Consider the following 13317-nt stretch of genomic DNA (forward strand, 5'->3'; position numbering starts at 1 on the left):
TTAGTATAGAGGTGACAGTCTGTTAGTATAGAGGTGACAGTCTGTTAGTATAGAGGTGACAGTCTGTTAGTATAGAGGTGACAGTCTGTTAGTATAGAGGTGACAGTCTGTTAGTATAGAGGTGACAGTCTGTTAGTATAGAGGTGACAGTCTGTTAGTATAGAGGTGACAGTCTGTTATTATAGAGGTGACAGTCTGTTAGTATAGAGGTGACAGTCTGTTATTATAGAGGTGACAGTCTGTTAGTATAGAGGTGACAGTATAGAGGTGACAGTCTGTTATTATAGAGGTGACAGTCTGTTATTATAGAGGTGACAGTGTGTTAGTTTAGAGGTGACAGTCTTATTATAGAGGTGACAGTCTGTTAGTATAGAGGTGACAGTCTGTTATTATAGAGGTGACAGTATGTTAGTATAGAGGTGACAGTCTGTTATTATAGAGGTGACAGTATGTTATTATAGAGGTGACAGTCTGTTAGTATAGAGGTGACAGTTTGTTATTATAGAGGTGACAGTCTGTTAGTATAGAGGTGACAGTCTGTTAGTATAGAGGTGACAGTCTGTTAGTATAGAGATGACAGTCTGTTATTATAGAGGTGACAGTATGTTAGTATAGAGGTGACAGTATAGAGGTGACAGTCTGTTATTATAGAGGTGACAGTCTGTTAGTATAGAGGTGACAGTCTGTTAGTATAGAGGTGACAGTCTGTTATTATAGAGGTGACAGTTTGTTATTATAGAGGTGACAGTCTGTTATTATAGAGGTGACAGTCTGTTAGTATAGAGGTGACAGTCTGTTAGTATAGAGGTGACAGTCTGTTAGTATAGAGATGACAGTCTGTTATTATAGAGGTGACAGTATGTTAGTATAGAGGTGACAGTATAGAGGTGACAGTCTGTTATTATAGAGGTGACAGTCTGTTATTATAGAGGTGACAGTGTGTTAGTTTAGAGGTGACAGTATAGAGGTGACAGTCTGTTATTATAGAGGTGACAGTCTGTTAGTATAGAGGTGACAGTGTGTTAGTTTAGAGGTGACAGTCTGTTAGTATAGAGGTGACAGTCTGTTATTATAGAGGTGACAGTATGTTAGTATAGAGGTGACAGTCTGTTAGTATAGAGGTGACAGTCTGTTAGTATAGAGGTGACAGTATAGAGGTGACAGTTTGTTATTATAGAGGTGACAGTTTGTTATTATAGAGGTGACAGTATGTTAGTATAGAGGTGACAGTCTGTTAGTATAGAGGTGACAGTATGTTAGTATAGAGGTGAGAGTCTGTTAGTATAGAGGTGACAGTCTGTTAGTATAGAGGTGACATTATGTTAGTATAGAGGTGACAGTATGTTAGTATAGAGGTGACAGTATGTTATAATAGAGGTGACAGTCTGTTATTATAAAGGTGACAGTCTGTTATTATAGAGGTGACAGGTGTGTTAGTTTAGAGGTGACAGTCTGTTAGTATAGAGGTGACAGTATGTTAGTATAGAGGCGACAGTCTGTTATTATAGAGGTGACAGTATGTTAGTATAGAGGTGACAGTCTGTTAGTATAGAGGTGACATTATGTTAGTATAGAGGTGACAGTATAGAGGTGACAGTATGTTAGTATAGAGGTGACAGTATGTTATAATAGAGTGACAGTCTGTTATTATAAAGGTGACAGTCTGTTATTATAGAGGTGACAGTGTGTTAGTTTAGAGGTGACAGTCAGTTAGTATAGAGGTGACAGTATGTTAGTATAGAGGCGACAGTCTGTTATTATAGAGGTGACAGTATGTTATTATAGAGGTGACAGTGTATTAGTTTAGAGGTGACAGTCTGTTAGTATAGAGGTGACAGTCTGTTATTATAGAGGTGACAGTATAGAGGTGACAGGGTGTTAGTTAAGAGGTGACAGTCTGTTATTATAGAGGTGACAGTCTGTTATTATAGAGGTGACAGTATGTTAGTATAGAGGTGACAGTGTGTTAGTATAGAGGTGACAGTCTGTTAGTATAGAGTTGACAGTGTGTTAGTATAGAGGTGACAGTCTGTTAGTATAGAGGTGACAGTCTGTTATTATAGAGGTGACAGTCTGTTATTATAGAGGTGACAGTATGTTAGTATAGAGGTGACAGTCTGTTAGTATAGAGGTGACAGTATAGAGGTGACAGTATGTTATCATAGAGGTGACAGTCTGTTATTATAGAGGTGACAGTCTGTTATAATAGAGGTGACAGTCTGTTAGTATAGAGGTGACAGTATAGAGGTGACAGTCTGTTATAATAGAGGTGACAGTCTGTTAGTATAGAGATGACAGTCTGTTAGTATAGAGTTGACAGTATGTTATTATAGAGGTGAGAGGCTGTTAGTATAGAGGTGACAGTCTGTTATTATAGAGGTGACAGTCTTATTATAGAGGTGACAGTCTTATTATAGAGGTGACAGTCTGTTAGTATAGAGGTGACAGTCTGTTAGTATAGAGGTGACAGTATGTTAGTATAGAGGTGACAGTGTGTTAGTTTAGAGGTGAGAGTCTGTTAGTATAGAGGTGACAGTATAGAGGTGACAGTATGTTATTATAGAGGTGACAGTCTGTTAGTATAGAGGTGACAGTCTGTTAGTTTAGAGGTGACAGTCTGTTAGTATAGAGGTGACAGTCTGTTAGTATAGAGGTGACAGTATAGAGGTGACAGTATGTTATTATAGAGGTGACAGTCTGTTATTATAGAGGTGACAGTCTGTTATTATAGAGGTGACAGTCTGTTAGTATAGAGGTGACAGTCTGTTAGTATAGAGGTGACAGTATGTTAGTATAGAGGTGACAGTATGTTAGTATAGAGGTGACAGTATAGAGGTGACAGTCTGTTATTGTAGAGGTGACAGTCTGTTAGTATAGAGGTGACAGTCTGTTAGAATAGAGGTGACAGTCTGTTAGTATAGAGGTGACAGTATGTTAGTATAGAGGTGACATTATGTTAGTATAGAGGTGAGAGTCTGTTAGTATAGAGGTGACAGTCTGTTAGTATAGAGGTGACAGTCTGTTAGTATAGAGGTGACATTATGTTAGTATAGAGGGTGACAGTATGTTAGTATAGAGGTGACTGTATATTATTATAAAGGTGACAGTATATTATTATAGAAGTGACAGTCTGTTAGTATAGAGGTGACAGTCTGTTAGTATAGAGGTGAATTTATTTTAGTATAGAAGTGACAGTATAGAGGTGACAGTCTGTTATTATAGAGGTGACAGTCTGTTATTGTAGAGGTGACAGTCTGTTAGTATAGAGGTGACATTATTTTAGTATAGAGGTGACAGTATAGAGGTGACAGTCTGTTATTATAGAGGTGACAGTCTGTTAGTATAGAGGTGACAGTCTGTTATTATAGAGGTGACAGTCTGTTAGTATAGAGGTGAGAGTCTGTTAGTATAGAGGTGACAGTCTGTTAGCATAGAGGTGACATTATGTTAGTATAGAGGTGACAGTATAGAGGTGACAGTATGTTAGTATAGAGGTGACAGTATGTTATAATAGAGGTGACAGTCTGTTAGTATAGAGGTGACAGTCTGTTATTATAGAGGTGACAGTATAGAGGTGACAGTATGTTAGTATAGAGGTGACAGTGTGTTAGTTTAGAGGTGACAGTCTGTTAGTATAGAGGTGACAGTATGTTAGTATAGAGTCGACAGTCTGTTATTATAGAGGTGACAGTCTGTTATTATAGAGGTGACAGTCTGTTAGTATAGAGGTGACAGTCTGTTAGTATAGAGGTGACAGGGTGTTAGTTTAGAGGTGACAGTCTTTTAGTATAGAGGTGACAGTATGTTAGTATAGAGGTGACAGTATATTATTATAGAGGTGACAGTCTGTTATTATAGAGGTGACAGTCTGTTAGTATAGAGGTGACAGTCTGTTAGTATAGAGGTGACATTATGTTAGTATAGAGGTGACCGTATAGAGGTGACAGTATAGAGGTGACAGTATGTTATTATAGAGGTGACAGTCTGTTATTATAGAGGTGACAGTCTGTTATAATAGAGGTGACAGTCTGTTAGTATAGAGGTGACAGTATAGAGGTGACAGTCTGTTATAATAGAGGTGACAGTCTGTTAGTATAGATATGACAGTCTGTTAGTATAGAGTTGACAGTATGTTATTATAGAGGTGAGAGGCTGTTAGTATAGAGGTGACAGTCTGTTAGTATAGAGGTGACAGTATGTTATTATAGAGGTGACAGTCTTATTATAGAGGTGACAGTCTTATTATAGAGGTGACAGTCTGTTAGTATAGATATGACAGTCTGTTAGTATAGAGGTGACAGTCTGTTATTATAGAGGTGACAGTCTGTTATTATAGAGGTGAGAGTCTGTTAGTATAGAGGTGACAGTATAGAGGTGACAGTATGTTATTATAGAGGTGACAGTATGTTATAATAGAGGTTACAGTGTGTTAGTTTAGAGGTGACAGTCTGTTAGTATAGAGTTGACAGTCTGTTAGTATAGAGGTGACAGTATAGAGGTGACAGTATGTTATTATAGAGGTGACAGTATGTTATTATAGAGGTGACAGTCTGTTATTATAGAGGTGACAGTCTGTTAGTATAGAGGTGACAGTCTGTTAGTATAGAGGTGACAGTATGTTAGTATAGAGGTGACATTATTTTAGTATAGAGGTGACAGTATAGAGGTGACAGTCTGTTATTGTAGAGGTGACAGTCTGTTAGTATAGAGGTGACAGTCTGTTAGAATAGAGGTGACAGTCTGTTAGTATAGAGGTGACAGTATGTTAGTATAGAGGTGACATTATGTTAGTATAGAGGTGAGAGTCTGTTAGTATAGAGGTGACAGTCTGTTAGTATAGAGGTGACAGTCTGTTAGTATAGAGGTGACATTATGTTAGTATAGAGGTGACAGTATGTTAGTATAGAGGTGACAGTATATTATTATAAAGGTGACAGTATATTATTATAGAGGTGACAGTCTGTTAGTATAGAGGTGACAGTCTGTTAGTATAGAGGTGACATTATTTTAGTATAGAGGTGACAGTATGTTAGTATAGAGGTGACAGTATATTATTATAGAGGTGACAGTCTGTTAGTATAGAGGTGACAGTCTGTTATTATAGAGGTGACAGTCTGTTATTGTAGAGGTGACAGTCTGTTATTGTAGAGGTGACAGTCTGTTAGTATAGAGGTGACATTATTTTAGTATAGAGGTGACAGTATAGAGGTGACAGTCTGTTATTATAGAGGTGACAGTCTGTTAGTATAGAGGTGACAGTCTGTTATTATAGAGGTGACAGTCTGTTAGTATAGAGGTGAGAGTCTGTTAGTATAGAGGTGACAGTCTGTTAGTATAGAGGTGACATTATGTTAGTATAGAGGTGACAGTATAGAGGTGACAGTATGTTAGTATAGAGGTGACAGTATGTTATAATAGAGGTGACAGTCTGTTAGTATAGAGGTGACAGTCTGTTATTATAGAGGTGACAGTATAGAGGTGACAGTCTGTTAGTATAGAGGTGACAGTGTGTTAGTTTAGAGGTGACAGTCTGTTAGTATAGAGGTGACAGTATGTTAGTATAGAGGTGACAGTCTGTTATTATAGAGGTGACAGTCTGTTATTATAGAGGTGACAGTCTGTTAGTATAGAGGTGACAGTCTGTTAGTATAGAGGTGACAGGGTGTTAGTTTAGAGGTGACAGTCTTTTTAGTATAGAGTGACAGTATGTTAGTATAGAGGTGACAGTATATTATTATAGAGGTGACAGTATATTATTATAGAGTGTGACAGTCTGTTAGTATAGAGGTGACAGTCTGTTAGTATAGAGGTGACATTATGTTAGTATAGAGGTGACAGTATAGAGGTGACAGTCTGTTAGTATAGAGGTGACAGTATGTTAGTATAGAGGTGACAGTCTGTTATTATAGAGGTGACAGTATGTTATTATAGAGGTGACAGTATAGAGGTGACAGTATGTTAGTATAGAGGTGACAGTGTGTTAGTTTAGAGGTGACAGTCTGTTAGTATAGAGGTGACAGTATGTTAGTATAGAGGCGACAGTCTGTTATTATAGAGGTGACAGTCTGTTATTATAGAGGTGACAGTCTGTTAGTATAGAGGTGACAGGGTGTTAGTTTAGAGGTGACAGTCTTTTAGTATAGAGGTGACAGTATGTTAGTATAGAGGTGACAGTATATTATTATAGAGGTGACAGTATATTATTATAGAGGTGACAGTCTGTTAGTATAGAGGTGACAGTCTGTTAGTATAGAGGTGACATTATTTTAGTATAGAGGTGACAGTATAGAGGTGACAGTCTGTTATTGTAGAGGTGACAGTCTGTTATTATAGAGGTGACAGTCTGTTAGTATAGAGGTGACAGTCTGTTAGTATAGAGGTGACAGTCTGTTAGTATAGAGATGACAGTCTGTTAGTATAGAGGTGACAGTCTGTTAGTATAGAGGTGACAGTATAGAGGTGACAGTATGTTAGTATAGAGGTGACAGTCTGTTATTATAGAGGTGACAGTATAGAGGTGACAGTATGTTAGTATAGAGGTGACAGTGTGTTAGTTTAGAGGTGACAGTCTGTTATTATAGAGGTGACAGTGTGTTAGTTTAGAGGTGACAATCTGTTAGTATAGAGGTGACAGGGTGTTAGTTTAGAGGTGACAGTCTTTTAGTATAGAGGTGACAGTCTGTTATTATAGAGGTGACAGTCTGTTATTATAGAGTTGACAGTATGTTAGTATAGAGGTGACAGTCTGTTATTATAGAGGTGACAGTGTGTTAGTTTAGAGGTGACAGTCTGTTAGTATAGAGATGACAGTCTGTTATTATAGAGGTGACAGTCTGTTATTATAGAGGTGACAGTATGTTAGTATAGAGGTGACAGTCTGTTAGTATAGAGGTGACAGTATATAGAGGTGACAGTATGTTATTATAGAGGTGACAGTCTGTTATTATAGAGGTGACAGTCTATTATAATAGAGGTGACAGTCAATTAGTATAGAGGTGACAGTATAGAGGTGACAGTCTGTTATAATAGAGGTGACAGTCTGTTAGTATATATATGACAGTCTGTTAGTATAGAGGTGACAGTCTGTTATTATAGAGGTGACAGTCTGTTATTATAGAGGTGACAGTATGTTAGTATAGAGGTGACAGTCTGTTAGTATAGAGGTGACAGTATAGTGGTGACAGTATGTTATTGTAGAGGTGACAGTGTGTTATAATAGAGGTGACAGTATAGAGGTGACAGTATGTTAGTATAGAGGTGACAGTGTGTTAGTTTAGAGGTGACAGTCTGTTATTATAGAGGTGACAGTGTGTTAGTTTAGAGGTGACAATCTGTTAGTATAGAGGTGACAGGGTGTTAGTTTAGAGGTGACAGTCTTTTAGTATAGAGGTGACAGTCTGTTATTATAGAGGTGACAGTCTGTTATTATAGAGTTGACAGTATGTTAGTATAGAGGTGACAGTCTGTTATTATAGAGGTGACAGTGTGTTAGTTTAGAGGTGACAGTCTGTTAGTATAGAGATGACAGTCTGTTATTATAGAGGTGACAGTCTGTATTATAGAGGTGACAGTATGTTAGTATAGAGGTGACAGTCTGTTAGTATAGAGGTGACAGTATAGAGGTGACAGTCTGTTATTATAGAGGTGACAGTCTGTTATTATAGAGGTGACAGTCTGTTATAATAGAGTGTGACAGTCTGTTAGTATAGAGGTGACAGTATAGAGGTGACAGTCTGTTATAATAGAGGTGACAGTCTGTTAGTATAGATATGACAGTCTGTTAGTATGGAGTTGACAGTATGTTATTATAGAGGTGAGAGGCTGTTAGTATAGAGGTGACAGTCTGTTAGTATAGAGGTGACAGTATGTTATTATAGAGGTGACAGGTCTTATTATAGAGGTGACAGTCTGTTAGTATAGAGGGTGACATTATTTTAGTATAGAGGTGACAGTATAGAGGTGACAGTAAGTTAGTATAGAGATGACAGTCTGTTATTATAGAGGTGACAGTCTGTTATTATAGAGGTGACATTCTGTTATTATAGAGGTGACAGTCTGTTAGTATAGAGGTGACAGTCCGTTATTATAGAGTTGACAGTATGTTATTATAAAGGTGACATTATGTTATTATGGAGGTGACAGTCATATTGTAGAGGTGACAGTATGTTAGAATAGAGGTGATAGTATGTTATTATAGAGGTGACAGTCTGTTATTATAGAGAGTGACAGTCTGTTAGTATAGAGGTGACAGTATAGAGGTGACAGTCTGTTAGTATAGAGGTGACAGTCTGTTATTATATAGGTGACATTATGTTAATATAGAGGTGACAGTCTGTTAGCATAGAGGTGACAGTGTGTTAGTTTAGAGGTGACAGTCTGTTAGTATAGAGGTGACAGTCTGTTAGTATAGAGGTGACAGTCTGTTAGTATAGAGGTGACAGTCTGTTAGTATAGAGGTGACAGTCTGTTAGTATAGAGGTGACAGTCTGTTAGTATAGAGGTGACAGTCTGTTAGTATAGAGGTGACAGTCTGTTAGTATAGAGGTGACAGTCTGTTAGTATAGAGGTGACAGTCTGTTATAGAGGTGACAGTCTGTTAGTATAGAGGTGACAGTCTGTTATTATAGAGGTGACAGTCTGTTATTATAGAGGTGACAGTATAGAGGTGACAGTATGTTATTGTAGAGGTGACAGTGTGTTATAATAGAGGTGACAGTGTGTTAGTTTAGAGGTGACAGTATGTTATTATAGAGGTGACAGTCTGTTATAATAGAGGTGACAGTCTGTTATTATAGAGGTGACAGTATGTTAGTATAGAGGTGACAGTCTGTTATTATAGAGGTGACAGTATGTTATTATAGAGGTGACAGTCTGTTAGTATAGAGGTGACAGTATGTTATTATAGAGGTGACAGTCTGTTAGTATAGAGGTGACAGTCTGTTAGTATAGAGGTGACAGTCTGTTAGTATAGAGGTGACAGTATATTATTATAGAGGTGACAGTATGTTATTATAGAGGTGACAGTATAGAGGTGACAGTCTGTTATTATAGAGTGTGACAGTCTGTTAATATAGAGGTGACAGTCTGTTAGTATAGAGGTGACAGTCTGTTATTATAGAGGTGACAGTTTGTTATTATAGAGGTGACAATCTGTTATTATAGAGGTGACAGTCTGTTAGTATAGAGGTGACAGTCTGTTAGTATAGAGGTGACAGTCTGTTAGGTATAGAGATGACAGTCTGTTATTATAGAGGTGACAGTATGTTAGTATAGAGGTGACAGTATAGAGGTGACAGTCTGTTATTATAGAGTGTGACAGTCTGTTATTATAGAGGTGACAGTGTGTTAGTTTAGAGGTGACAGTATAGAGGTGACAGTCTGTTATTATAGAGGTGACAGTCTGTTAGTATAGAGGTGACAGTGTGTTAGTTTAGAGGTGACAGTCTGTTAGTATAGAGGTGACAGTCTGTTATTATAGAGGTGACAGTATGTTAGTATAGAGGTGACAGTCTGTTAGTATAGAGGTGACAGTCTGTTAGTATAGAGTGACAGTATAGAGGGGCTGACAGTTTGTTATTATAGAGGTGACAGTTTGTTATTATAGAGGTGACAGTATGTTAGTATAGAGGTGACAGTCTGTTAGTATAGAGGTGACAGTATGTTAGTATAGAGGTGAGAGTCTGTTAGTATAGAGGTGACAGTCTGTTAGTATAGAGGTGACATTATGTTAGTATAGAGGTGACAGTATGTTAGTATAGAGGTGACAGTATGTTATAATAGAGGTGACAGTCTGTTATTATAAAGGTGACAGTCTGTTATTATAGAGGTGACAGTGTGTTAGTTTAGAGGTGACAGTCTGTTAGTATAGAGGTGACAGTCTGTTAGTATAGAGGCGACAGTCTGTTATTATAGAGGTGACAGTCTGTTAGTATAGAGGTGACATTATGTTAGTATAGAGGTGACAGTATAGAGGTGACAGTATGTTAGTATAGAGGTGACAGTATGTTATAATAGAGTGACAGTCTGTTATTATAAAGGTGACAGTCTGTTATTATAGAGGTGACAGTGTGTTAGTTTAGAGGTGACAGTCGAGTTAGTATAGAGGTGACAGTATGTTAGTATAGAGGCGGCAGTCTGTTATTATAGAGGTGACAGTATGTTATTATAGAGGTGACAGTGTATTAGTTTAGAGGTGACAGTCTGTTAGTATAGAGGTGACAGTCTGTTATTATAGAGGTGACAGTATAGAGGTGACAGGGTGTTAGTTAAGAGGTGACAGTCTGTTATTATAGAGGTGACAGTCTGTTATTATAGAGGTGACAGTATGTTAGTATAGAGGTGACAGTGTGTTAGTATAGAGGTGACAGTCTGTTAGTATAGAGTTGACAGTGTTAGTATAGAGGTGACAGTCTGTTATTATAGAGGTGACAGTCTGTTATTATAGAGGTGACAGTCTGTTATTATAGAGGTGACAGTATGTTAGTATAGAGGTGACAGTCTGTTAGTATAGAGGTGACAGTATAGAGGTGACAGTATGTTATCATAGAGGTGACAGTCTGTTATTATAGAGGTGACAGTCTGTTATAATAGAGGTGACAGTCTGTTAGTATAGAGGTGACAGTATAGAGGTGACAGTCTGTTATAATAGAGGTGACAGTCTGTTAGTATAGATATGACAGTCTGTTAGTATAGAGTTGACAGTATGTTATTATAGAGGTGAGAGGCTGTTAGTATAGAGTGACAGTCTGTTAGTATAGAGGTGACAGTCTTATTATAGAGGTGCCAGTCTTATTATAGAGGTGACAGTCTGTTAGTATAGATATACGACAGTCTGTTAGTATAGAGGTGACAGTCTGTTATTATAGAGGTGACAGTCTGTTATTATAGAGGTGAGAGTCTGTTAGTATAGAGGTGACAGTATAGAGGTGACAGTATGTTATTATAGAGGTGACAGTCTGTTATAATAGAGGTGACAGTCTGTTATTATAGAGGTGACAGTCTGTTAGTATAGAGGTGACAGTATGTTATTATAGAGGTGACAGTATAGAGGTGACAGTATGTTATTGTAGAGGTGACAGTGTGTTATAATAGAGGTGACAGTGTGTTATTTTAGAGGTGACAGTCTGTTAGTATAGAGGTGACAGTCTGTTAGTATAGAGGTGACAGTATGTTAGTATAGAGGTGACATTATTTTTAGTATAGAGGTGACAGTATAGAGGTGACAGTCTGTTATTGTAGAGGTGACAGTCTGTTAGTATAGAGGTGACAGTCTGTTAGTATAGAGGTGACAGTCTGTTAGTATAGAGGTGACAGTATGTTAGTATAGAGGTGACAGTATAGAGGTGACAGTCTGTTAGTATAGAGGTGACAGTATGTTATTATAGAGGTGACAGTGTGTTATTATAGAGGTGACAGTGTGTTAGTATAGAGGTGACAGTATGTTAGTATAGAGGTGACAGTGTGTTAGTATAGAGGTGACAGTATGTTATTATAGAGGTGACAGTATGTTAGTATAGAGGTGACAGTATAGAGGTGACAGTTTGTTATTATAGAGGTGACAGTATGTTATTATAGAGGTGACAGTGTGTTAGTTTAGAGGTGACAGTATAGAGGTGACAGTCTGTTATTATAGAGGTGACAGTCTGTTAGTATAGAGGTGACAGTGTGTTAGTTTAGAGGTGACAGTCTGTTAGTATAGAGTGACAGTCTGTTATTATAGAGGTGACAGTATGTTAGTATAGAGGTGACAGTCTGTTAGTATAGAGGTGACAGTCTGTTAGTATAGAGGTGACAGTATAGAGGTGACAGTTTGTTATTATAGAGGGTGACAGTTTGTTATTATAGAGGTGACAGTATGTTAGCATAGAGGTGACAGTCTGTTAGTATAGAGGTGACAGTATGTTAGTATAGAGGTGAGAGTCTGTTAGTATAGAGGTGACAGTCTGTTAGTATAGAGGTGACATTATGTTAGTATAGAGGTGACAGTATGTTAGTATAGAGGTGACAGTATGTTATAATAGAGGTGACAGTCTGTTATTATAAAGGTGACAGTCTGTTATTATAGAGGTGACAGTGTGTTAGTTTAGAGGTGACAGTCTGTTAGTATAGAGGTGACAGTATGTTAGTATAGAGGCGACAGTCTGTTATTATAGAGGTGACAGTATGTTAGTATAGAGGTGACAGTCTGTTAGTATAGAGGTGACATTATGTTAGTATAGAGGTGACAGTATAGAGGGTGACAGTATGTTAGTATAGAGGTGACAGTATGTTATAATAGAGTGACAGTCTGTTATTATAAAGGTGACAGTCTGTTATTATAGAGGTGACAGTGTGTTAGTTTAGAGGTGACAGTCGAGTTAGTATAGAGGTGACAGTATGTTAGTATAGAGGCACAGTCTGTTATTATAGAGGTGACAGTATGTTATTATAGAGGTGACAGTGTATTAGTTTAGAGGTGACAGTCTGTTAGTATAGAGGTGACAGTCTGTTATTATAGGAGGTGACAGTATAGAGGTGACAGGGTGTTAGTTAAGAGGTGACAGTCTGTTATTATAGAGGTGACAGTCTGTTATTATAGAGGTGACAGTATGTTGTATAGAGGTGACAGTGTGTTAGTATAGAGGTGACAGTCTGTTAGTATAGAGTTGACAGTGTGTTAGTATAGAGGCGACAGTCTGTTAGTATAGAGGTGACAGTCTGTTATTATAGAGGTGACAGTCTGTTATTATAGAGGTGACAGTATGTTAGTATAGAGGTGACAGTCTGTTAGTATAGAGGTGACAGTATAGAGGTGACAGTATGATATCATAGAGGTGACAGTCTGTTATTATAGAGGTGACAGTCTGTTATAATAGAGGTGACAGTCTGTTAGTATAGAGGTGACAGTATAGAGGGTGACAGTCTGTTATAATAGAGGTGACAGTCTGTTAGTATAGATATGACAGTCTGTTAGTATAGAGTTGACAGTATGTTATTATAGAGGTGAGAGGCTGTTAGTATAGAGGTGACAGTCTGTTAGTATAGAGGTGACAGTCTTATTATAGAGGTGCCAGTCTTATTATAGAGGTGACAGTCTGTTAGTATAGATATGACAGTCTGTTAGTATAGAGGTGACAGTCTGTTATTATAGAGGTGACAGTCTGTTATTATAGAGGTGAGAGTCTGTTAGTATAGAGGTGACAGTATAGAGGTGACAGTATGTTATTATAGAGGTGACAGTATGTTATAATAGAGGTTACAGTGTGTTAGTTTAGAGGTGACAGTCTGTTAGTATAGAGGTGACAGTCTGTTAGTATAGAGGTGACAGTATAGAGGTGA

General features: G+C 37.6%; 1 protein-coding gene across 1 annotated transcript in view; it reads right to left on the minus strand.

The window, feature by feature from the left end:
- Positions 1 to 13317, minus strand: part of LOC121587366 (leucine-rich repeat-containing G-protein coupled receptor 6) — a 164494-nt gene that overhangs the window by 68405 nt on the left and 82772 nt on the right. The window lies entirely within an intron of this gene.

Source organism: Coregonus clupeaformis, chromosome 24, assembly GCF_020615455.1.
Source record: "Coregonus clupeaformis isolate EN_2021a chromosome 24, ASM2061545v1, whole genome shotgun sequence".
Lineage (NCBI taxonomy): Eukaryota > Metazoa > Chordata > Actinopteri > Salmoniformes > Salmonidae > Coregonus > Coregonus clupeaformis.